We start from the raw sequence: 23,693 nt of genomic DNA, 5'->3' as shown, positions 1-23,693 counted from the left end.
TGTATAAGCAGAGACAAGGTCCATGCTCAAAAGTACTTGTATTTTTGGAATGGTTCTGGACTAATTCCAACATCCTCAATATAAACCTACATGTTGCATTTGATGGAAACGGATATGTTGCATTTCTTTTGGGTTCTTGTTGTACGCTGCTAAAATGTTAGTTGTAACTTTTGCATTACTTCCAGTGCTGTGAAGTGTGTGAGACCGTTACAGATCTCCCCCTGAGGAATATATTAATAGGGAATGTTATTGCTACCTTAGCTTCAAAAATAAACCCAATTTTCAGTTGTAAACATGTAATGAATTAATGTTTGTTAATAGTTTGCAGTTAAAATTTTGGGAGACATCATTACAAGTTACTGACATAAGCCCTGGTGGCTGAATGGACATGACAGTCTGAGGAACCTCTGTGGAAATTACTGTTGTCCAAAAGGTATGTTTACTGAGTCTTTTACAAATTTGTTGCTGTTGTGTCACAGTGTAGCAAAGACAAGCCTCATTTTGGGACAAAAATCGGTACTTTTATCAGATTAATTTGTTATTACTTTTGAATACATTGTAGGAGTGAACAGTGATCAATGTTGTTACAAATATTTACTGTCAAAAACAGTCTTGATCACAAATTATTTATTCTGATGACTGGTTTCGACTACAACTGTGGTCATCTTCAGACCAATGAGTAAGAATCTCCTTCTGATGGTAAATCACTACTCTCTGATTTACCATCAGGAGGAGGTTCTTACTCATTGGTCTGAGATGACAACAGTTGTGGTCGAAACCGGTCACCAAAATAAATAATTTGTGATCAAGACTATTTTTGATAGTAAATAATTTGTTTTTGCCTGCTGCTTTGACAGTTTATTTCATAATTTTTCTGACGAACACATTATTTCATTGTACTAAGATTAAAGCTGACTTACCTTCAGTATTAATTTTGGGGTTGCAATAATATTATTTTGTGTATTTCCTACTACCAAGTACAGATGCCATAAATTTATTTCCTATTGTTGAATCAATACTCAATAGTGTGCCAATTAATTGGGAAAAGCTCATATTTTGCAAGGAATTGAAGTTGGTTACCTGTGACAAAGTTTATCAGCCCAATTGTTGGACTCTTTGTGGACTACTGCTGCCTTAACTGTGAACAATAGTTGTAGGTCCTCCCTCCAGTTCAGTTGAGTGCTTGTATGTGTAGCAACATTGTGTGCTATTTCTGTATTCTCGAGAGGAAAACTAAAATGGATATTTCACCCAATAAGTGGGCAAAATACATGCCTTTCATGAACAAACATTTATGATTGTAGGAGACATTGCTTCTGTTGTTGGTGTGGAGAGTCTAGTGTTTAAGGGGTTACTAGGGCATACAGTGGTACTGCCTCATTGTCTCCAAAGAGAAAAGGCAGATGTGGATGAAAACAAAAACAATTTCTAGAACTGACAATACTCTACTTGGAAACAGTAGAATTCATCCTTACAAGACATGTAAGTACTTTCAGGGAGATTTATTGGCTACTGGGGTTGAAACTTAGTCTTTAATGGTACAGTGTAGGCTTCTTGATTGTGGGTCAGTCACAAAAGTCAGTAAAGTAGCAGTTGTTAAAACCATGAAGAAGAAGCTTTTGGCATGGGCCAAATTATAAAACTCTTGGACCCCAGTAATTGGAAAGTGTAATTTCATTGTTGAGCCCCACTTTGTTGAAGGATACCGAGCAAGGGTTGTCAGGTGAAGCACATGTGGGACAATGAGAGCTGAGCATCTGGAACAGACTCTAAAATACCCTTCCAAAAGAAATGTTTAGGGGTTTCTTCATGGCAAGTGGCCCTGTGGCCCTAGTTCCAGTTGATGGCATGCTGAAGTCATCCAGGTGCATGGAAATCCTTAGCACAGGATTGTACCATTCCTACTGACCTTTGCAGGTGGTTAAGGAAATTTTCAACATGAGCTAGAGCTGTGTCATACTTATAAACCACTCAGGACTTTCATGGAAGGAAACATTAATGGAGTTTCATTGACGTGGTAATTCACCAGACATCAGTCCCATCAAGAGTCTGTGGAGTATTGTCAAAGGGAATCTTGGTAAAATAGACTGTACAGCAAAAGTATGCTTAATAGTAAATTTAGTAAAAGTTTAGTTTCTAGACAGTGTGTACAAAAAAAATGTACTCTAACCTAGTCAAATCCTTGCTTCAGCAGATTCAGAAGCTCATTAAAAGGAGCACAAATTAGTTATTAATATTCAGTAAGCTACTACTGCATTACACATATAGTATAAATGGTCACAATTAAAAGTTTTTCTTGTCTCATTTAATTTACACACTGTTGTACACTGCCTGACAAGAGTGAACCACATATAAGGAGAGGAGGAAACAAAATGATGCTTCATGGATTAGAGAGGGAATGTGATGCTATTTCAGTGATAACAAAATTAAGTCAAATTTACAAAGAACTGGGCAATATGAGCCCACCTATTAGTATTGTATTGCCTCTGGACTGGATGCATACACTATTGTGATTGGGAAGAGGGTCATGAAGCTGTTGTATGCTCTCCTGAGGCAAGCTGGCGCACAACTGTTGTAGCTGATCCCTGATATACTGGAAACTAGCACTGAGATGGAGGTGACGTCTGAGCTGGCCCAACACTTTTTATATCGGGAGCAGGGTTGGAGATCTTGGTGGCCATGGGAGTATGGCAGCATCATGCACACAGTTCATGAAGATGTGTGTGGATAAACATTGTCCATTCAAAATGAAACCACAATACTGTCCTGAGAGGTAATATGACAAACAAGGCAGGGCATCTCCAGATCACTGGATGAATGGCGCCTCTTTCTGGGATGCCGAGAAATGTCATCCAGTTAGGGCACAACCACAATTCATAGCTGAACAGTGCAACACCATTTATCAGCAGTCTGGGCTGGCCAGTCATAACCCTAGCCCAAATGTAGCCATTTGTGTTGTTACCAACAGGCTATAGATGGAGTAATAATTCCCTAGTCCACCTGCTACTAGCCTCCGACCAATGGTGCAGGAAAACGTAGAATGTTGCGGGCAGACCACTACTTGTTTTCGTAGACAGGTGGTAAAGGGTTTATGATGTGGCTGGTTCACAATACAGCAGTCCTCCCTTGTGACAGATGTGGTAGATGGTAACTTTGATGACAAATATAGTTGGTCTTTGGTTCTTGTTTGGACATTATTGAACCACTGTCACATCTTAATGCCCTCAAATCTAGGCCCAACAGAGACCTACAATGAACCCCTTTCAAACTCTTGTCAGGTGCTGATAATGCTGTCTGACATTAGTGTGTGGCATTTGTGCCCTTCATAATGACTAATCAGCATCTGATGCTGTTCAGCTTATATAACCTACCAGGCATGGTAATAGCAGTCAAAATGAACAAAACTAATGCACTCTGAATGTTCTACCTCCCACAGAGAAATAAACTCGAGTCACTTAAATACACTACTGGCCATTAAAATTGGTACACCACGAAGATGATGTGCTACAGTCGCGAAATTTAACCGACAGGAAGAAGATGCTGTGATAAGCAAATGATTAGCTTTTCAGAGCCTTCACACAAGGCTGATATGAGGATTGTTTCCAACTGATTTCTCATACAAAACCAGTAGTTGACCGGTTTTGCCGGGTGAAACATTGTTGTGATTCCTCGTGTGAGGAGGAGAATTGTGCACCATCACGTTTCCGACATTGATAAAGGTTGCCTATCGCAATTGCCGTTTATCGTATCAAGTCATTGCTGCTTGCGTTGGTCGAGATCCAATTACTGTTAGCGGAATATGGAATCTGTGGGTTCAGGAGGGTAATACGGGACGCCGTGCTGGATCCCAACGGACTCGTATCACTAGCAGTCAAGATAAGATGATGGGCATCTTATTTGCATGGCTGTAACAGATCGTGCAGCCACGTCTCGATCCCTGAGTCAACAGATAGGGATGTTTGCAAGACAACAACCATCTGCACAAACAGTTCGATGACGTTTGCAGCAGCATGGGCTATCAGCTCGGAGACCATGGCTTGACACTGCATCACAGACAGGAGCCCCCCCCTGCGGGTTCGGGAGTTACAATAGGCCGGCGGTATTCCTGCCTGTCGTAAGAGGCGACTAAAAGGAGTCTCAAATTTTACGGCCTTATATGATGGTCCCCTGTTGGGTTTGACCTCCATCTCTCAAAATTTTCCGAAGAGCGAGCCGATTAGGGAAGGGCGCCTTACTTGGTGCATTGTGTCCATCTTGCGATCAGACCTTTCGCCAGCTTATACACCGTTGAACTGCAGTCCTGTCCGCTCTCCATCTCTTGGGCATGACTCTTTTTCTGGATGCAGATAAAACCTTGCACTGTGCACTGCCTCTTTCTGCACCGACTGCGACCATGGACCACATGTTACCTAACATCCAGCACAGTAGCCAGTCCGTTGTGGTGGGGCCGCCATGTACCCTGTTGGTTGTAGCCCCCTGACAACACAGGGATCGCTCTACTGATGCCTGCGCCGTTAACTCCCCACGTATGCCAAGGAGTAGATGCCTATCCTCCTGGGGTATCGGGACTCCCGGCAACGGCCATCCTGCCAGGTGGCTCTTGCCGTGGCTGGGTGGCGCCTGTGGGGAGGGCCCTTGGTCGGAGTAGGTGGCATCAGGGCGGATGACCCGCAATGAAGCGTGGTACATCGTCTCTCGCTGGTGGCCAGCCACCAGCAGTTTGTAAGCGGGCTCAGTTTAACGCTCAAAAATACAATCCAAAAACGTTCCCCTCCCTGGCCACACCGTGGGAGGAACGTAAGTCTCAGGATGGCAGTAGCAGTTATTCGCCCCGCTTCTTAGTTTGTACCAGGGTTGATGGGGAATCTTTTCTCTGCACAAAGCCTCAGTTCTTCGTCGAGCATTTAGAGGACAAGTTTGGGGAGGTGGAGGGCTTGTCAAAAATGCGCTCTGGGTCAGTCCTGATACAAACGGCATCCTCTGCCCAGTCACGACGGTTACTCGCTTGTGACAAGTTGGGGGATGTTGCTGTTACGATCACACCCCATAAGAGTTCAAATATGGTCCAGGGAGTTATTTACCATAGGGATCTTCTTTTGCAGTCTGATGAAGAGCTGCGCGCCAATTTAGAGCGCCGAGGTGTACATTTCGTCCGGCGTGTTCATCGGGGTCCGAAGCAAAATCAGATTGCTACCGGTGCCTTCATCTTGGCCTTCGAAGGGGATACATTACCGGAAAAAGTCAAGGTGATGGTCTACCGATGTGATGTTAATCCCTATATCCCTCCCCCGATGCGGTGCTTTAAGTGCTGGAAGTTCGGCCATATGTCTTCTCGCTGCACTTCCAGCCTCACATGTCGAGATTGCGGACGCCCATCACATCCCAATACTCCATGTGCCCCGCCTCCCATCTGTGTCAACTGCGGGGAGCACCATTCACCTTGCTCACCAGACTTTTGAATTTTCCAGAAAGAGCGTAAAATCATGGAATACAAGACCCTGGACCGACTAACCTATAATGAGGCCAAGAGGAAATACAACCGACTCCATCCTGTGAGAATGACATCTTCCTACGCTGCTGCTACAACACCTGTGCTAGCACCGTCTGTTTGTCCAATTGTGGCCAGATCGACGAGTAGTACAATTCCTCCTGCCCCCTCGCCAGCGGGGGGCTCTACCCACCGTGTTGCTCCTGCGCCACCTACCTCAGGATTAACACCATCCCACCCATCGGGGACGTCCGTCCCCACTTCTAAGCTGGAGAAGTGTCCAACTTCTTCGGCTTCTCACACTCGCAAGGTGTCCCTTGGGTCCCTCCCTTCCCAGGTTTCCGCCAGCAAGAAGCCTGATGACCGACAATGGCGTAAGTGCCCGCAATCAGCTGGTCGTAGGGCTTCATGATCCTCCTCCGTCCCGGAGACTGAATCGGTGAAGCCCTCCCAGCCGGTGCGACCCAAGGAACGGTGTGAGAAACCCAAGAAGAGCTCTCAGCCCAAGGAACTCGCGGTGGCAGCCATCCCACCGCAACCTTCCACCTCTGCGTCTGAGGATGCGGTGGAGATTCTGGCGTGCGCTGAGGACCTCGATCTCGCCGGTCCATCAGATGCCATGGAAAGCACTATCACAGGTGCTAAATCGAAGGCAGCAGGTGACCCAGCGACGTAATCTCCCTTCCCAGTCCTGTCAAGCCTTTCTCAGCCATGGACAACACCATCCTCCAGTGGAACTGCAGCAGTTTCATCCACCATCTAGCTGAACTCCGCCAACTTATCAGCCTTCGCCCTTTCCTCTGCATTGCTCTGCAGGAAACTTGGTTTCTGGCAATGCGAACCCCCGCCCTCCGTGGCTATCGGGGTTATTATAAGAACCGGGCAGCTTATGAAAGGGTGTCTGGTGGCGTCTGCATATATGTCCTGAACTATCTTCACAGCGAGTCTGTACCTCTCCACACACCTTTAGAGGCTGTCGCTGTTCGGTTGTGGACGCCACAGGCTGTTACCGTCTGCAGTCTTTACCTTCCACCGGATGGTGATGTCGCGCAGCATGTCCTGGCTGCTCTGATAGCTCAATTGCCTCCACCTTTCCTGTTACTGGATGACTTTAACGCCCATAAACATCTGTGGGGTGGGTCAGTGGAAACAGGTCGAGGCGCCATCGTTGAGCATTTATTGGCGCAGCTCAATCTCTCGATCTTAAATGATGGTGCCTTCACACACTTCAGTGTGGCGCATGGCACATACTCCGCCATTGACCTTTCCATCTGTAGCCCTAGCCTCTTGCCGTCTGTCCAATGGAGAGTGCATGACGACCTGTGTGGTAGTGACCACTTTCCGATCTTTCTGTCACTGCCACAGCGTCAGTCTTCTGGGCGCCCTAGCAGATGGGCTTTGAATCAGGCTGACTGGGACTTGTTCACCTCCACTGCCGCTATTGAGCCTCTCTCTAACAACGCCATTGATGCAGTGGTTCAATCGGTCACCACCGACATCTTACTGCCGCCGAATCTGCCATTCCCCGTTCTTCTGGGTCCCTTTGGCGGCGGACTGTGCCTTGGTGGTCGCCTGAGATCGCTGAAGCGATTAAAGCTCGCCGGCGGGTGCTCCAGCGTCACAAGCGACATCCCTCAATCTACCACCTTATCGCCTACAAACGGCTGCGTGCGCGAGCCCGCTGCATTATCCGCCAACGCAAACAGGAGTGTTCGGAGCGGTATGTGTCCACCATTGGCCTTCATGTCACTCCATCGCAGGTCTGAGCCAAAATTCGCCGCCTCTATGGCTATTGGACCCCTGTCAGTGTCCCTGCGCTCTCACTGAATGGAGCAGTTTGTACTGACTCCAACGTCATTGCAAACCGCTTGGCAGAGCACTTTGCTCTGAATTCCGCTTCTGCCAACTACCCCTTGGGCTTCCGCTCCATTAAGGAGCGGATAGAATGTCGGAGTCTTTCTTTTCGCACTCACCATCCTGAATTGTACAATGTTCCATTCAGTGAGTGGGAATTTCGAAGTGCCCTCGCCGCTTGTCCTGATACCGCTCCTGGGCCAGTTAGCATCCACTCTCAGATGCTGAAACACCTTTCAGTGGACTGCCAGTGACGCCTCCTCGATCTTTACAACCGCATTTGGGTCGAGGGTGAGTTTCCGTCGCAATGGCGGGAAAGTCTTGTTGTCCCCATTCTGAAACCAGGGAAGAACCCTTTGGAGGTGGACAGCTACCGTCCCATTAGCCTCACCAACGTTCTTTGCAAGTTGCTTGAACGGATGGTGAGCCGGCGCTTGAATTGGGTACTGGAGTCTAGAGGCCTTCTGGCTCCGTCTCAGGGTGGGTTCCGTAAAGGCCGCTCTGCCGTCGACAATCTGGTGAGCCTGGAGTCGGCCATCCGTACTGCCTTTGCCCGCCGTCAGCATCTGGTTGCTGTCTTTTCCGACACGCGGAAGGCGTATGATACGACATTGCGTCATCACATCCTTTCTACGCTTCATGGATGGGGTCTTCGGACCCCTCTGGCGATCTATATCCGCAATTTTCTGTCGTATTGTACCTTCCGCGTGCACGTCGAGGCCTCATATAGTTCCTCCCAAGTCCAGGAGAACGGTGTGCCACAGGGTTCTGTTCTCAGTGTGTGTCTGTTTTTAATAGCTATTAACGGGCTCGCTGCGGCCGTGGGAAATACTGTCTCCGCTTCCCTGTATGCTGACGACTTCTGCCTTTACTACAGCTCTATTGGCATTGCAGCTGCTGAACGTCGGCTACAGGGCGCAATCCGCAAGGCGCAGTCTTGGGCTGTAGCACATGGTTTTCAGTTTTCTGCAGCCAAGACCTGCGTTATGCATTTCTGCCGGCGATGCACTGTTCACCCGGAGCCGCGAGCTTCTTAAAGTGGTGGAGTCACATAGGTTTTTGGGGATGGTTTTTGATGCCCGGTTGACTTGGCTGCCTCATATTTGGCAGCTTAAACAGGCGTGTTGGCGGCATCTAAATGCTATGCGATGCCTGAGCCACACCAGGTGGGGCGCCGACCGATCCACTCTACTACGGCTTTACCAGGCGTTAATCCAGTCCCATCTGGACTACGGGAGTCTGGCTTATGGCTCAGCATCCCCATCTGCGTTGCGGGTGCTGGACCCAATCCTCCACAGCGGGATACGCCTTGCCACTGGTGCCTTCCGAACCAGCCCTGTGGACAGCATACTTGTGGAGGCAGGTGTCCCTCCACTGCGGTTACGACGCCAACAGTTACTGGCTGCTTATGCTGCCCATGTTTTCAGCTTGCCCGGGCATTCAAATTATCATGTCCTCTTACCGCAGTCAGTCGTTCATCTGCCAGAACGTCGGCCGCGGTTGGGTTGTCCGATCGCCGTACGTGTCAGACAGCTTCTCTACTGGCTTGGGTGTTTCCCTGTTCCACCTCTTTTCCGGGCCCCTCTGCGTACACCCCCATGGTGTGTGCCTCGCCCTTGCCTTCGGCTCGACTTGGCACATGGCCCGAAGGACTGAGTCCCTCCAGAGGCCTTCCGACGCCGCTTTTATTCCATCCTGGCCACGTATCAGGGCTCTGGCGTTGTCTACACCGACGGTTCGATGGTTGCTGGTCTAGTCGGTTATGCACTAACTCTAGGGGACCATTCTGAACAACGTTCGTTGCCGGCTGGCTGCAGTGTTTACACTGCTGAGCTGGTCGCCATCTTTCATGCCCTAGGGTATATCCGCTCCTGCTCAGGGCTCTGGCGTTGTCTACACCGACGGTTCGATGGTTGCTGGTCTAGTCGGTTATGCACTAACTCTAGGGGACCATTCTGAACAACGTTCGTTGCCGGCTGGCTGCAGTGTTTACACTGCTGAGCTGGTCGCCATCTTTCATGCCCTAGAGTATATCCGCTCCTGCTCAGGTGAGTCCTTCGTTATCTGTAGCGATTCCCTGAGCGGTTTACGAGCTCTCGACCAGTGTTTCCCTCGTTCTCGTCTGGTGATGGCTATCCAGGAGTCCCTGCATACTCTCGCCCATAGCGGCAGGTCTGTGGTCTTTGTTTGGACCCCAGGCCATGTTGGTATACCCGGCAATGAAACTGTTGACCGCTTGGCGAAAGAGGCCACCAGTGCGTCATCTCTGGAGATTGGCCTCCTGGCGGCTGATTTGCGGGCAGTCTTACGCCGCAAAGTTCTCTCGTTTTGGGATGCTGAATGGCGCGTTCTGACCACCCCTAACAAACTCCGTGCCGTCAAGAACACGACGGCTGTGTGGCGGTCATCCATGCGAGCCAACCGCAGGGACTCAGTCGTTCTTTGTCGGCTCCGCATTGGCCACACCCGACTCACGCACAGTTATTTACTGTGTCGTGAGGATCCCCCTCTTTGTCGTTGTGGGGTTTCCTTGACGGTGGTCCATGTTCTGTCGGAGTGCGCCCTTTTAACCGTGCTCAGGCAGACTTTTGCAATGCCTGACACGGTCTCTGCTCTTTTATCAGATGACTCTGCCATGGTTTTGTGTTTTATTCGGGCAGGGGGTTTTTATCCTTTAATCTGAGTTTTTTAGTGTTGATTCTGGCTTTTAGCCTCTGATTTTAAACTGAGTTTTTAAAATGTTCTTGGTGGTTGGCTTTTCCTCTTTTTCTCTACGGTCGGCCAACCACCGTCACACTGTGTGTTTTAATTTGTTTTGTCTGGTCTCTGTCAGAGTATTTCATGTCCTGTTTCGTCTGCTGTCTTTCCTGTTGTTCGTTTTTTATTCTCTTTGGGTGGTTTTAGTTTTTATGGAACAAGGGACCGATGACCATAGTAGTCTGGTTCCTTTAATCCCACAAACCAACCAACCAACAGACAGGAGCGCCTGTGATGGTGTACTCAACGACGAACCTGTGTGCACAAATGGCATAACGTCATTTTTCGTATGCATCCATTTTCTGTTTACAGCATCATGATAGTCGCATCCACGTTTGGCGACATCGCGATGAACACACATTGGAAGCGTTTATTCGTCATCGCGATACTGGCGTATCACATGGCCTGATGGTATGGGATGCCATTGCTTACACGTCTCGGACACCTCTTGCTCGCATTGATGGCACTTTGAACAGTGGATGTTACATTTCAGATGTGTTACGACGCGTGGCTCTACCCTTCATTCGATCCCTAAACCCTACATTGTAGCGGGATAATGTACGAGTGCATGTTGCAGGTAAAAAAAAAAAAAAAAGTTTGAATGGCTCTGAGCACTATGGGACTTAACATCTATGGTCATCAGTCCCCTAGAACTTAGAACTACTTAAACCTAACTAACCTAAAGACATCACACAACACCCAGTCATCACTGCAGATCTTGTACAGGCCTTTCTGGATACAGAAAATGTTAGACTGCTGCCCTGGCCAGTACATTCTCCAGATCTCTCACCAATTCAAAACGTCTGGCCAATGGTGGTCGAGCAATTGGCTCGTCACAATACACCAGTCACTACTCTTGATGAACTGTGGTATTGTGTTGAAGCTGCATGGGCAGCTGTACTTGTACCCGCCATCCAAGCTCTGCTTGACTCAATGTCCAGGCATATCAAGACAGTTATTGCGGCCAGAGGTGGTTGTTCTGGGTACTGATTTCTCAGGATCTATGCACCCAAATTGCATGAAAATGTAATCACATGTCAGTTCTAGTAAAATATATTTGTCCAATGAATACCCTTTTATCATCTGCATTTCTTTGTGGTGTAGCAATTTTAATGGCCAGTAGTGTACTTGCTGATGATGTCTACATGCAGGAAGTTAGTGCCACTGACCAAGTCTTACAAATGCTTTTGTTTCCCCTGGCATTGTATATACAGGACCCCATTTAGTCATATAATTATTTTTTATTTATGAGCAACAGCACTTTTGTTACATTTTCAATATGTATGTTTGTACCACTTTTGTTACATTTTCAATATGTATGTTTGTACTGGTCAATGTTTTGTGATGAATAAAATCTCAATTGAAGAAACTGACTTTGTGTTGCTTTTTCCTCAGTGTCCCTATTTGTCTAGTAATAATTAGTATTGTAAGTTTAGATAGACTGAAAAAGTCTTATTGAAGAAGAAACGTAAAATACTGAATGAGAAACAACAGTTTCTAGTAAACTGTAAAGCTTCTATGCTGAGCATAACTTGGTAATGTCTTCACAGTTTGAATTGCATAAAAGCTTATTTAGAAAGAACCATTTTTGTTCATGCTGAAATAAGAATAATTGCCTCATTGGTGTTGCTTGTAAGATGAATTTTGCTGTGGTCACTATTGATATGAGGACACATTGCTTGCTTGGGAGTCATATTCTGTAACAGAGGATTCTAGTACATGACAAATTGCGCAGAAATTAAAACTAAGAATGAAGGACATAATGCATTTTAGCAAGGATTTTTAAAACTAACTTGTTTTGTTAAATGTGTAGTGCAGATGGGAATCCAAGGCATTTTGAAAAAGCAGAGAGCTGATGTATTGTGGACAATTTCTTCGAACTACCAAAAAGTCAATTTTAGAATTCTTAGCAACTAAACAGAAATTACTTTCTTGAAATCTACTTCAGTGACTACACACAAAATGTGATGTTATGTTTAATACCTTCTTAATTAAATGGATAGCAAATAAAACTTCAATCAAATACTAAATGAACTGTTTAATAAATGTAGTTCGGTTTCCTGGAGGATTTGTGATGTAAAACACTTGGTCATATTGTTTTACAATCACAAAGTAATCTTCAAGGGAACACAGCAAAAACAGTTGAGCAATAAGAGTAAGCTTTGATTACACATCATATAGACTTCAAAAACCTTAGCATTCCTGATACTCTTGAGCTAATGCATGTACCACACTGTTCTTTTAAAATACAGGTTAACTGGTAGCTGGAAACTGAATGACCATTAATACAGATTAAAAGTATACCTTGTGAACAAGGCCTATGAATTGACGTGGGAGAAAAATGTGCAGGAAGTATTTTTTAACTGTTTTGATAAGTGTCATACACATTCCTCACATGAAAACGGGTTGCATATAGGTTATAGAAGGTGGTTAAATTTTAACATGCTGCTTCAGTGAACTACAGAAAGTAATTGTTTCAAATACTCCACTGAATATTTTGTGTTTAAAACAGTTTTTAGTGCATTTGTTGCTTTACAGGTAATCATCCACTACAGGCAAGTCGCTAATGCACACTAGTCTGGTGTCGGTGGTTTGAATCGTTTTGATGGCATCAAGTTGCCAGTCCTAAGTCTTTGCACTGATGTTTTGGATTAATTCCAAAACTTTGCAGTTCATTTCGTAATAAGTGCATGTAATATGACCCTTGAAAGGGGTGTTGACAATGGCAGCTGTTATGGCACTATTTGAAAGCAAGCACTGCTTCATATATTCATAATCGACAACAACAATGTAAGCAAAATGCTGTTTCATACATGCAGCACTGCCACCACCAGTCTTGGACACTATATAATTACACATTATACAATCACACTTCACTGGTTAAAAAATGTTCATGTTAGATGAAGCAACTATCTTCAGTTGTTGAAGCATTAGTGCGAATCTTAAGAAGTAAGTTTTCATTGGTTACAATTCAGATCACAATGCTGCTCAATGTCAACAAAGACTACACACTTGTACGAGGGCTATCCACAAAGTACATTATGTTTTCATTTGTGTCCGTTAGGAGTGGGGCTAGCGCGGCCATCTTGGTGCCATGGCATTCCGCCACTCAGTCGGCATCCTGCCGTACTAGTGAGAGGTTCGTGCTGTACTCCGTTGAGTGACTGTGACAGTTTGAAATGTCAGCATTAATTGAAAATGCCACGAAAGTGTGAAGTGCGTGCTGTTATAAGGTTTCTGACTGCAAAAAACTGTACACCAATAGAAATCTATCGGCAGCTTTGTGAAGTGTATGGGGACCACATAATCACTGAAGGTGGGGTGCGTCAATGGGTGATAAAATTTAAAAATGGCCGAACTAACGTTCACGACGAAGAGCAAAGTGGAAGACCCAGCATAGTGACTGCCGAACTTGTCAAAAAAGTTGATGCCGCACTCCGTGAAAACTGTAATTACACAATAACGGAACACTCTTAAGAGTTTTCCACAAATTTCACAAAGTTTTTTGCACGAAATCATTACCGAAAAGCTTGGTTACCTCAAGTTTTGTGCACGATGGATACCAAATATCTTGACAGAGATTCACAAAAATCAGCAAATGGCTGCAGCGTTAAAGTTTTTGGACGCTTACGAGAAAAATGGCGACTCATTACTCGATTGCATAGTTACTGGTGACGAAACATGGGTTAAGCATGTGAACTGCGAGACAAAATTGCAGTCAATGCAGTGGGGGTACACAAATTCCCTCCAAAAACCCAAGAAATTCATGCAGACAATGTTGGCAAGGAAGGTGATGGAACTGTCTTTTGGCACAGAAAAGGTGTGATTTTTGTGGATTTCCTGGAAAGAGGCACTACAATAAACTCTCAAAGGTATTGCCAAACTCTGCACAACCTCAGAGGAGCAATACAAAAGATATTGGTGTTTCACAACGCCCGAGCCCACATGGCAAATGCCACTCGTGAAGTTCTCGAATCTTTTAAGTGGAAGTTGTTTCCTCATCAGCCGTACAGTCCAGACCTGGCACCGAGCGACTTCCACTTATTGCCAGCAATGGCTATGCAGCGTTTTGATGACGGCGCACAGCTTCAAGAAGAGGTAACCACGTGGTTGAAGGCGCAGGCGGCCGAATTTTAAGACGAAGGAATTTCCAAGCTCGTCCATCGCTACGATAAGTGCCTTAATTTAAATGGCTTTCATCTGTATATAATTTAAAAAAATTCCAATACTGTATTTTTAATTCCAAAATGTAATGTACTTTGTGGATAGCCCTCGTAATTAGAGGTAGGTGTTAATTTTTCATCAGCTTAGTGATTGAAATAAGTTTAACAGTTCTCGATATAATTAAAATATTCTTAAACATATGTTTAGACAAAATAACTTCACCCAAGAACTGTAAAAAAGAAATTTTAAATTAATGAATTAATATTAACTAATTGCTTTAGTGACATTAAAAATTACCGAGATGGCTTATCACGTTAATTGAAGGAGAGTAGTGAAAAATATGCAATTTCCTCCATTCTACATCCTGAGTGCATACAACGCCATCTGTTTGGGTGAAAAAGTATGTGCAGACTTTCATATTGTAGCATGTCAGTTCTGGTGTAAAACACCCATGGAAAAGGGACAGTTTATTCTAATCTGATGACCTTGCTGTCTGGTTTCCTTCCCCAAACCAACCAACCAGCTGCAGCAGAGCTTTATGCCTGTTGTGGACTGGCAGTGAAACATGTCACTTTGTGTGTGGCAGTCAAGTTGATGTATACATCTGGAGCACATTCAGAGCTTTGGTCGTTGTATACAGATAACTGATTGGGACTCTGATCATGGTGGCCAACACAAGCAAATAAGTGAGCCAAAATATAAATCACTGGGTGTAAAAAAAAATGTCTTACATATAGTTGGGCTTCAATGGAATCAGAATATTATGCAAAGCCAGGAGAATATTACCTGGCAGGAAGGTGCACAGATGACCGGGTCAAATAACATTACAAACTATACTATAAAATTTTAAGCAAAGTCAATACAGCATAAAAATATACAAACATTCCAAGAAAAAAAAATAAGTCTCTAGCAATAAGAGAAATATAAGGAACATAATAAAAGATGAGACAGGAAACTAGAAACAACAGATGGTAAATTTATTTAAAAATAGATAACATGCTACTGAAGATATTACCAAAATGCCAGAAACCTTTAATACCTGTCTTTTTTATAATAGCAGATTATCAAACTACATCTTAGTAGATAGCTTACAGTTTCTAAGAAAAGCTTCTCCAAGTGTATTGCATGAAGTGTAACTGAGGTGGAAAGTGGGTATCAGCCTCACATTAAGTTTGATGTGAAAAAGTAGGGTGGTCACTCCCCAGTCCTCGTCTTTAATTCTAGATGTAGTTTTGGCTGAGACTGATATGTGCCTCCCTACATCCTGGAAGTGGTGCTCTAGCACACTCAGCTACCTGGCTGAGTTACCTATGTAATGTATATTATCACGCTTATAGTTTCCCAGACACACTTAACACTCATAATAACAATAGACGAGGGGTTCCTTTTATGCCTATCTTTTGCATACATTGTAATGTAGTCAGTCAATTTATATTGTAAAGTTTTGAAGAAGTACTTAAAATGTATTTTCAAGTTTCCAAGTGTGTTAAGAAATTTTGAGTAAAACTTAACTAAAAAATGAAAGTCTCATTACTAGCAAGGATTCCAAATGAAAAATACAAGAACAAAAACTGACTTAGTGAAAAAAAGTTAATAGCTACATTCTTTTAAACAACCTTCGATCCATATGTAAGTGCAGAATGCCTAGCCCATATGCACAAAATTCTGCTGACTTCTTGGAGCTTTCATTGGTTCCCATAGCAGCTTTCATTGTGTGCCACGTGTGATATATCCTAAAAACTACAGCAAATTTCACTGTTACTTACTGGTTGAATTTGAATAATTACATTCTCAGTAGCTTCGTCCGTCAGTGTGTCTGTTCCAGTATTCGTCCTCAATAGATTTCAGTTTTATCACACGCCTTCCTCCAGTCACCTTTCGTAATGTCCTTTATTGCAGCCATAGTCACTTGTTGGAACGCTGTTGACGTTGTTAGATGAAACTGTTAAATTCCACTTAAGTTCGATTGGATTCAGAACACAGTTGTAGGGTGAAATATGTAGCACTGTTAAGTCCTTTCTCGGATTCTTTTAGTACTCTATCTCCTGTACAGTGTGGCTCAGGTTTGTAAGTCCCCCAGCTTCCAAGAGCTCGTTGCGTGTTGTAAGGATGAGCCAGATAGCAAGGGATTTTATTTTTATTTCTTTCAAAAGTTACTTTATTCGCTTGTTACGGTCAAGCCTTAGCTGGCAGCGTCGGCTGCCTGTAATTTTCTCGTCTTACGGTCTGGCAACATCAAGTCAGCAAGCATCTTGATCACGCACTTCCCCCGTCGGCTGAAGAGGTAACGCTCCCCAGGCGACGACGCTGACCAGGCCACACTCTGGAAATTTCCATGCCCCCCCCCCCCCCCCCCCCGCTGGTTCCACGGCTTCTGACCAATCAGGGTGGAGGAATGTGCGTGGCCGTGTTGGACGTACCCGGCCGCCCGCCACTGGGCCGCTCTCTCTGCCGCGCGTCCTGTAGCTGTGAACCTGTGTTGCGGCTCCGTGGACTTTTGTTTTCAGTAGCCGCCACGCCGTTGGGACTTGTCCGAATGGTAGACACAAAATTTCATGAACTATGTTTCGCCCGCCACCACGCTCTGGCTCACCTTCGCCTCCCTAGGCCTGACTATGTGACCCATTTCAATGCATTTACTGCCGATAAATGGCCGTTTACCTAAAACTGTCCTAATGGTTTATTCCCACCGACCGCCTTTCAGTCCTAAGTTAGCTCATCCTGTTCAGTGTTAAATCCGTGGCGAACGGAATTTTATGCCTAGTTATCCATGATGGTATATCTGCTTTACGAGAAGATGTGTTAGGCACTATATTTTCGTGAACACAATGATAGGGTGCGTTGTCTAATACCACAATACTTCCACCTGAAATGTTTGACATTAGGCGCTCTTGCATCCATTTTATACAATTTTCACAGTTCATTTTGTTGTGATGATCTTCCGATGTTGATCTCGAATCAAAGATGAGCTCTGTATCCTCAGTGAACCCCATTTCTCCTCCTGCATGAACCACTATTGCTGTTTGCCCAGATCTTTCATTTTTCCACACATTTGGCACGTCACTATGCTGCCAACATTTGCTGATAGTATAGTGTTTATGTTCCCATGTTTCATCAGTATTCATGACGGGTTTCTCGTTTTCTCTCTAAGAAAGCGCGCACGTCATGCAATATGCCCTCCCTCTCAACTAGAAATGTTCGTCTGTTTCTACATACCCTTCAAAATTGTTTCACCCAACTGTAAAGCTTTCGAAGAGTGGCTATTTCTCTTTTAACGTCGTAATATTCGAAGAACATTATTTTCAGTAAACGCTTATCCAAGTCGTCGAGACACTTCGTTTCTTCCTTCGTCTCTTCTTCCTTGGTGGCACAATTTTATATCCACTCCGTCTGGCTAAAACATTTACATTACGCAATGCCCTTAACCACTCTTTCCTACCGCGACTGCTGCTCTCTTCTGACGATACTAGCAAAACTTTTACGTTTTTCTTCTCAACAAAACTCAACTATCTTATTAATCAATACTTTTCCGCCAGAGCGTATTTTTCGATAACGTATATTTGCGCGATCACTATCCATCTCGGCAGATCCTAAGAAAGCACAGCAGTCGTAACGCACTATTACAATAATGTGACTGTGCAATGGCGAGCCACATGCGTCATTCGTTTGCTGTCGAGTACTGTCGGACACCTTCAGCCCCGTCGCTTCCTTTTCTGGCGTCGGCAATTTGGAAATGAACAGATAATACCACTTTAAAAATTTTGTTGTCAATGTAATTCAGCCCCGTCGGTTCCGTGTTCTGGCGTCGGCAATTTGGAAATGAACAGATAATACCACTTTAAAAATTTTGTTGTCAATGTAATTCAACAACAAGCAACGAATTTTGTTTTCTAAATTTTTAGGGTGGGCATAAAGCACCCTCCTCCCCTTTGGTAAATGCCATGGTACTGCTAGGATTTTACAGGCTGCTGTTATGCCAGTTAGCAAAATAGGGAGCAAAGCATTAGTGAATGTATTACTGTCATTTGTTAGTATTTTCGAAATATTTCTGGGTGGCCATGTGCATTAGAGTTTATAAATACTTTGTGCAGGAAAACATACTATGTAGCAAACAGGATTTGAAAAAGGGCTGTCATTTGAGCAAGATATACTTATCTTGATATGTGATTTACTGCAATTAATTGAGAAAATTTTATCACTTGGCTGGCGCATTTACTGTGGTCTATGATATCCGCACACTAATAATATTGAATAGTAGGTACAGCAGGTTCATGGTTCCTATCTTATCTAAATGCCAGAAAACAGTATCATTTCCATATCAATTGTATAACAAGAGATAAATTTCAACGCTCAGACATTGTGATTTCTTAGATTATGTTTCTGGCCGTCCTTGGCGTTGATATACATAAATGATCTTCCACTCGCAGTATCCCAGGATGCACTTTTTGCCGATACGAGTATAGGAACAAAAATTAGTCGGCTTAACAGTCCCGTGATTGAAGAAGTATCTCTGGAAACATTTGAAAATATCAACAAATGGTTCAATGCAGTCAAATTACCATTTTTTTTTTACAAGGTCCAGTATAAACTGTTGGATATGTGCCATAGAACTTCGCAAGCTATAATAAATTTTTCAAACCATTAAATACAAGAAGTAGAAGGTATTTAATTTTTAGGAACATTGGTAGATCACAGGCTTAATTGGACGACTGTCTACAACTAGTTCAGCTATGCCACCTAGGAAAATCGGGTTTTCTGCCAGCCATAGTTGTTGCGACTGCTGTGCGCATACTTTTTGCTGTTGTCAGTTAATAATTTCGTCGCCCGACAAGTTTTACTGGGCGTTCAATCTTCCGACTGCCGTCATTTAAGCTTTCCTGTGGACAATGCTGTTCTATTACCCTATCCGGCCACGTCAGGTGCTCCGTCCGATACCCGCGTCCACTAGTGGCGGCTATCGGATTACTTTCTGGTTGCTGGTGTTCAAATTGCCGTTTGTTTTCGAAATGACCGTCCTTGATTTGTTTACTGAAGTATCACCGTTCGTGAGCCCTGTGTTGATTGCGCTGGGTTACTTGCTCCGACACCATTTTCCAAATCTATATCGCTCGGAGTTTCGATGTTGCCTCCGTTGCTTCTTTAGACACTAAGCTGATATCCCATACCACGGTTGATAAGATTCTGTGTGACCTATATTATGGTGGATTCTTTAATAACACTCTCCGAGTACCCGGGTGCCTGTGTAAGTATCATGAAATCGCAATTCATCGATTGATGTAGTTCCACACAACAACGTGTGATGTCAACGATAGTAGTCGTCTGGCTGATGTGACATGCCGCATTGACACGGTTTGTGGTAAATGCTCGGCTTCTTTAGGCAGATCATCCTTTTACATTCTCTAACAGATCCTTAATCTTGGTTGGTGGACAGAAAACGCTCCTGATGTTTTATTTGAGAAGTAGTGTGCTGATTATGGCCGCACATGGCAACAAAAGCAACCTTTTCGATTCATCTTGTGCCTTCTTAATTTCTCTGGAAGAACACCCACTTCTGTAGAACACAGACTGCAGGTGTTCTGTCGTCAAGCTGTTTGGATCCAGAGTAGTTTGTGCCCGGTGAACCACAGTTTTGAGTCCGCCATCCTTTTGTACTGGATGGTGGCAGCTACTGGCTTGCAGATACTGATGGGTGAGAGTTGATTTTTCAGTAAATACTGTGACCAAAAGGGCCATTTGCTTTTTTATGGAGAACATCTGAGAATGGGAGTTGCCCATTCTTCTCCATTTCTACTGTGAATTTTATGTTAAGAGTGGCAGTAGCTCTTTCCTGCTGTGGGGCCAAATAACAGAAGTGTCACCCACATATCTCAATAAACATCTTGGTTGATGTGGAGCTGAAGGAAGTGCCTCTTAGTTCACCTCAGTTTTCATTGTCCGCAGCTCGTGGTCTTGCGGTAGCGTTCTCGCTTCCCTCGCACGGGGTCGGGGATTTTCTCTGCCTCGTGATGACTGGGTGTTGCGTGTCTTTCATCATCACTGACTCGCAAGTCGCCGAAGTGGCGTCAACTAAAAAGGACTTGCAATTCAGCGCCCGAACTTCCCCGCATGGGGTCTCCCAGCCAACAATGCCATACGATCATTTCATTTCAGTTTACATTATGCATGATTACTGTTATAGATAATTTAAAAAAGTAGAAACAACTTTATTCTGCAATTTATATTCACTGATAGCTATGGAGTCATGATATGAGTAAGGAAACAAAGTGTTAGGTCATCAGTCCATTGTGGGCCTGTCAAATCGGAAAAATTCTTCTAAAAAGAATGAGATGGACAGACAGAATGACCATTAATTAGTATGCTCATTTCGGATGGAAAAACAGAAGGGAAGGATAAAACCAGCTAAAAAGGAAAGGTAAAACACTGGTAGGTGGCTAAAGCCTGAAATAAGTTCTGCAGAAATTTTTACGAAGTCTCAGACGGTGTTCAGGAAAGATAGATTAGGCAGAATTGGTGGTGGAGTGTTTGTGTCTGTCAGTAGTGGTTTATCTTGTAGTGAAGTCGAAGTAGATACTCCGTGCGAATTGGTGTGGGTGGAGGTTATACTTAACAGCCGAATCAAGTTAATAATTGGCTCCTTCTACCGACCCCCAGACTCCGATGATACAGTTGCGGAACAGTTCAGAGAAAGTTTGAGTCTCGTAACAAGTAAATACCCCACTCATACGGTTATAGTTGGTGGGGACTTCAACCTACCCTCGGTATGTTGGCAAAGATACTTGTTCAAAACCGGTGGTAGGCAGAAAACGTCTTCCGAGATTGTCCTAAATGCTTTCTCCGAAAATTATTTCGAGCAGTTAGTCCACGAACCCACGCGAATTGTAAATGGTTGCGAAAACACACTTGACCTCTTAGCCACAAACAATCCAGAGCTGATAGAGAGCATCATGACTGATACAGGGATTAGTGATCACAAGGTCATTGTAGCTAGGCTCAATACCATTTCTTCCAAAACCATCAGAAACAAACGCAAAATAATTTTATTTAAAAAAGCGGATAAAGTGCCACTAGAAGCCTTCCTAAAAGACAATTTCCATTCCTTCCGAACTGACTATGCGAATGTAGAAGAGATGTGGCTCAAATTCAAAGATATAGTAGCAACAGCAATTGAGATATTCATACCTCATAAATTGGTAAGAGATGGAACGGATCCCCTGTGGTACACAAAAAAGGTCCGAACGCTGTTGCAGAGGCAACGGAAAAAGCATGCGATGTTCAGAAGAACGCGAAATCCCGAAGATGGGCTAAAATTTACAGACGCGCGAAATTTGGCACGTACTTCGATGCGAGATGCCTTTAATAGGTTCCACAACGAAACATTGTCTCGAAATTTGGTAGAAAATCCGAAGAAATTCTGGTCGTATGTAAAGTACACAAGCGGCAAGACGCAGTCAATACCTTCGCTGCGCAGTGCCGATGGTACTGTTATCGACGACTGTGCCGCTAAAGCGGAGTTATTGAACGCAGTTTTCCGAAATTCCTTCACCAGGGAAGACGAATGGAATATTCCAGAATTTGAAACACGAACATCTGCTAGCATGAGTTTCTTAGAAGTAGATACCTTAGGGGTAGCGAAGCAGCTCAAATCGCTTGATACGGGTAAGTCTTCAGGTCCAGATTGTATACCGATTAGGTTCCTTTCAGATAGCGCTGATACTATAGCTCCCTACTTAGCACTCATATACAACCGCTCGCTCACCGATAGATCTGTACCTACAGATTGGAAAATTGCGCAGGTCGCACCAGTGTTCAAGAAGGGTAGTAGGAGTAATTCATTTAACTACAGACCTATATCATTGACGTCGGTTTGCAGTAGGGTTTTGGAGCATATACTGTATTCAAACATTATGAATCACCTCGAAGGGAACGATCTATTGACACGTAATCAGCATGGCTTCAGAAAACATCGCTATTGTGCAACGCAGCCAGCTCTTTATTCACACGAAGTAATGGCCGCTATCGACAGGGGATCTCAAGTTGATTCCGTATTTCTAGATTTCCGGAAAGATTTTGACACCGTTCCTCACAAGCGACTTCTAATCAAGCTGCGGAGCTATGGGGTATCGTCTCAGTTGTGCGACTGGATTCGTGATTTCCTGTCAGGAAGGTCGCAGTTCGTAGTAATAGACGGCAATTCATCGAGTAAAACTCATGTGATATCAGGTGTTCCCCAGGGAAGCGTCCTGGGACCTCTACTGTTCCTGATCTATATAAATGACCTGGGTGACAATCTGAGCAGTTCTCTTAGACTGTTCGCAGATGATGCTGTAATTTACTGTCTAGTAAGGTCATCCGAAGACCAGTATCAGTTGCAAAGCGATTTAGAAAAGATTGCTCTATGGTGTGTCAGGTGGCAGTTGACGCTAAATAACGAAAAGTGTGAGATGATCCACATGAGTTCCAAAAGTAATCCGTTGGAATTCGATTACTCGATAAATAGTACAATTCTCAAGGCTGTCAATTCAACTAAGTACCTGGGTGTTAAAATTACGAACAACTTCAGTTGGAAGGACCACATAGATAATATTGTCGGGAAGGCGAGCCAAAGGTTGCGTTTCATTGGCAGGACACTTAGAAGATGCAACAAGTCCACTAAAGAGACAGCTTACACTACACTCGTTCGTCCTCTGTTAGAATATTGCTGCGCAGTGTGGGATCCTTACCAGGTGGGATTGACGGAGGACATTGAAAGGGTGCAAAAAAAGGGCAGCTCGTTTTGTATTATCACGTTATAGGGGAGAGACCTCCCCCCATGAACCATGGACCTTGCCGTTGGTGGGGAGGCTTGCGTGCCTCAGCGATACAGATGGCCGTACCGTAGGTGCCACCACAACGGAGGGGTATCTGTTGAGAGGCCAGACAAACGTGTGGTTCCTGAAGAGGGGCAGCAGCCTTTTCAGTAGTTGCAGGGGCAACAGTCTGGATGATTGACTGATCTGGCCTTGCAACATTAACCAAAACGGCCTTGCTGTGCTGGTACTGCGAACGGCTGAAAGCAAGGGGAAACTACAGCCGTAATTTTTCCTGAGGACATGCAGCTTTACTGTATGATTAAATGATGATGGCATCCTCTTGGGTAAAATATTCCGGAGGTAAAATAGTCCCCCATTCGGATCTCCGGGTGGGGACTACTCAGGAGGATGTCGTTATCAGTAGAAAGAAAACTGGCATTCTACGGATCGGAGCGTGGAATGTCAGGTCCCTTAATCGGGCAGGTAGGTTAGAAAATTTAAAAAGGGAAATGGATAGGTTAAAGTTAGATATAGTGGGAATTAGTGAAGTTCGGTGGCAGGAGGAACAAGACTTCTGGTCAGGTGACTACAGGGTTATAAACACAAAATCAAATAGGGGTAATGCAGGAGTAGGTTTAATA

General features: G+C 44.4%; 1 long non-coding RNA gene across 1 annotated transcript in view; it reads left to right on the top strand.

Moving 5' to 3' along the window:
* The window catches only part of LOC126354342 (uncharacterized), a 68,919-nt gene extending 57,450 nt beyond the window's left edge, over positions 1-11,469 (top strand). Inside the window, exons 8-9 of the long non-coding RNA XR_007565301.1 lie at positions 322-433; positions 10,412-11,469. This is a non-coding gene — a long non-coding RNA (uncharacterized LOC126354342). The remainder of the gene's footprint in view (positions 1-321; positions 434-10,411) is intronic.
* Positions 11,470-23,693: the final 12,224 nt, after the last annotated feature.

Source organism: Schistocerca gregaria, chromosome 1, assembly GCF_023897955.1.
Source record: "Schistocerca gregaria isolate iqSchGreg1 chromosome 1, iqSchGreg1.2, whole genome shotgun sequence".
Lineage (NCBI taxonomy): Eukaryota > Metazoa > Arthropoda > Insecta > Orthoptera > Acrididae > Schistocerca > Schistocerca gregaria.
Note: the sequence above shows the minus strand (reverse complement) of the source record. Positions and strands in the feature narration are given on the sequence as shown.